The sequence below is a fragment of the Amphimedon queenslandica genome, unplaced genomic scaffold, assembly GCF_000090795.2.
Source record: "Amphimedon queenslandica unplaced genomic scaffold, v1.1 AMPQUscaffold_13027, whole genome shotgun sequence".
NCBI classification, from domain to species: Eukaryota; Metazoa; Porifera; class Demospongiae; order Haplosclerida; family Niphatidae; genus Amphimedon; species Amphimedon queenslandica.
In genome coordinates this window covers 25,914-29,407 of record NW_003546737.1, presented here as the reverse complement: position 1 = coordinate 29,407, position 3,494 = coordinate 25,914, and positions in this window count along the sequence as shown.

Genomic DNA, 3,494 nt, shown 5'->3' with positions numbered 1-3,494 from the left:
GATTATGTATATGCATTGTCATGCTTTCAAAGTTTTCTTAGAAATTTTAAGGAGCATTTTTCTATATGCTTATTTTAGTTATTAATAAATTATTACTGGTCAAATCTAAACAGTTAGAAAAGTTCTAGTAGTATTTATGGCCTTGCCCATGTTTTTGTAAGTGGGGACTAGGTACTACTGTTGTACTACCATGTATTCGAAATTTCGATTGCTTTTTAAATATTTTGAGCCTTTTTCTTGCTGTTGCATGCTTAGAATAATGAGGACTAATGATTCCAATCTTTAAATTAGTGCTATTACATTACTTGGCATGAGAATAAAGCATTAATTCCCCCTATAAAGGAATGGATTTAGCTGCAGCTATGCCTCTGGTGATGTCACGTTTAGCCACACCCAATGACAGGAAGTAACAATAAATGAGCATTTTTTTCAAAGCTCATATCTCTGTGAATAAAATTTTTAACGACCTGGGGGCGTAGCCCCCAGGTCGTTCCTATAATTGAATTCACCATCGCGCTATCTATATATATATATATATATATTTATTTATTTGTATGTCCACACTTACATTTCTTCTATACACGTTGTATTGGAGAAATAACAAGCCTTAGCAACTACCCGCCCACGCTCCTTTACGTGAGTGGGTGTGGCCACGGCAAACAAAATGGCGGCTTACACATGGGACAAAGTTAAGAGCTTTCTAACAGCAAGAGAGCATAGAGATACTGTCTAAAGACTTCTCTAGAAGCATTATAAGGTAGAGAGAGCCTCTATAAGTCTTAATAATGACCAAGTTGTACTTGCAAGGTGGTGAAATCAATTATAGGAATATTTTTACCCTGTTACGCTTGTTTAGACAATGGGGGTTAGAATACATCATTATTATGGTCAGGCAATCATATTAAGCTAATAAAATTAATATCCCAAAAATACACCAGACTTACCCTTTAAATGCTATAGACCAGTTGGTGCTAAGTATATTCATAGAATTTTAAGTATATTCATTGTGATGCTGTAAATAAAGTAAAATTTTCCTTCTGCCATTTTGGAGTCCTACTTCCAAGGGTTGTCTATAGAGCGATCGTGGAAAGAGCTTTTTCTCCAAAAACTGCTGTATTTATTCGTTACAGCAGTATTGCTACTGCTTACTGACCATCATCCAGTGTCTAGAGTTGGCTCATGGACTTTAATAAGTGCCACTAGAAGATATAGAAGCAAAGATATATTACTTTCTCCCATTCTACTCTTAGTAACTAAGACTCCATAATGACGGCAGGAAAATTTTACTTTATTTACGGTATCACGATGAATATAGTCTATATTCACTGAATACAATTAGCGCCAACTGGTCTATTCTGAGTCCATTTGAAGCACATATGCAACATGACTACACTATAGTGATGAATAACAGCACTCTTGATAAATAACAACAATTGATAAATAACAAGATTAATGATAAATAACATTTTAAATAAAAACAATTAACACTATTGTAGTCTCGCCCCGTCCCTTCGCTACCTCCGCAGGTAGCGAAGGGGTGGGGCGAGACTAACACTATTGATGATATTCGTGATGTTTAGACTTGAGATATTCCTTTTTTTGTCTTTTGAAAAGTGGACATTCAAAATCATTTGACTCGAGTTTTAGAGAATTATACATGTATCTACACATGTTAAACTGTTATTATAATAGTATAAGAAGTCATTGCATTTTATGACCATTCTCTACTGACTTACCGTTCCATCTGAATAATACATTAATTTGAATGTCATATCTACTGGCTCATAAGTCAAGTTTCCTAATGCCCTTGAGCAATCAAGTGTCAGCGGAAAGTATTTTAATACGTAATTTTAGGAATGGAGAAAACAACTTCAAAGTAGCCTTATCTAAGCAACAAAATGTAGAGATTCATGTGCGATATAGCAAGAAGTTTGGCTACTTGTCTATGAAGGATTTGCAGGATGGTACCATCAAGTCTTAGCTTCTGTCAAATTTGAGGCAAAAATGTCTTACTTTCAGTGACTGCTTCTCAAAGCACGATTCAGTGAAGAATGTTATTGAGTGATGCAGGAATTGTTTTGTTTTGGCAACATAATGCTAATATTCTTGTTTGTTGCATACCAACTCTTGTCAAGTGTCTAAAGTTTATAGACTTAAACTACCCTTCCAAAGGACAAGTGCCTCATGTAAAGTCAAGAGGTAAGTAGTTTTAGATATTCATATCTTCAAAACAAAAAAAGTTCCAGCAAAATGCTATGTTGTTAGTTTAAGTAAGTTTCTGTGACTCTCTAAAGATACTTTAAAGCCCTGTTACTCTAAGCATGAAAAAATCCATCGAGAACCTTCTACATTTGGCAAAATTGATGACTTTTGGTGCCATTTACTGTCATTTATACTTGATAAAGTAGTAGAAATTAACTTTTTCAAAGTTCTGGGGACTGTAATGAAACTCCTTTTAAAATCACAGAGCTTCAAAGTGAGAGTTATGGTGGACGGAATGAATGAATGAGTGAATAAAGGACACCAGACTTAACTACGAAGTCCTCGCCCACACTAATTGCTGGCAAGGCCAAAAAAGAATTGCTTTGATAAAATCAACAAAAAAGCATCAATACTAGACGAATGTCAAACATTCAAAGGGCGAGCAAAAGCAAGCCATAGATTGTGTGCTGTATGATCTATGAGCAAGCGAAGCATTTTTGCATGTCTAAAGGGCAATACACACAGGGAACTTAAGGCTATACGTTAAGAAGGAAGGGCTGTATAAACCACTGGCCACCGTTTCTGTAAAGTAAAGATAGAATTATTTCAATTCTTACCTTACGTAAATGGTGGCCATTGGTTTGTAGAGCACTTCCTGTCTTAACATATATGTTGAGTTGCCAGTGTGTATTGCCCTGTAGACTATATTATGTCCACGTAGATCTTAAGTTGCTCATTACTTCATCACTAAAGAATCTTTGCAGCTATTAAAGTTGTTTTACTGATAGCATTGACAATAGTTAGAAGCAGTCACTAAATCATTATTGTGAGAAGATCTGCTTTGTTATTGCTAGAGAAGGGCACAGCAGAAACTGACTTATGCATGCAACTTGTCTTGTCCAATGTCCATGATCTCATTAGAGTCCTATATGTCAGAAAGAAGACTGTATATCTGCTTTCCCAACCTTCCTTGCTGCTAGAGACGACTTTGGACAGATGCTTAGTCTTATCTTTCCGACCGTGTGTGGCAAAGTAAGCTCAGACTTGCTGATAGCTGCCATTTTATTTCATTGTAACCACACCCACATTCAATGAATTAACTTTAATAATAGTTAGACCAACGGTCGGTCACGCGTCTTAATTTTCGAGGTGTATTAAATTTCGTTATTTTCGTGCTCACCTTAAATCCACGAAATTTAAAACACCTCTAATGCCATTCTATTGTATGTAGACTATGGCCAGAACACGAAAATTAGCTCACACGAATATTAACTTTTGAGCAAATTTCATTG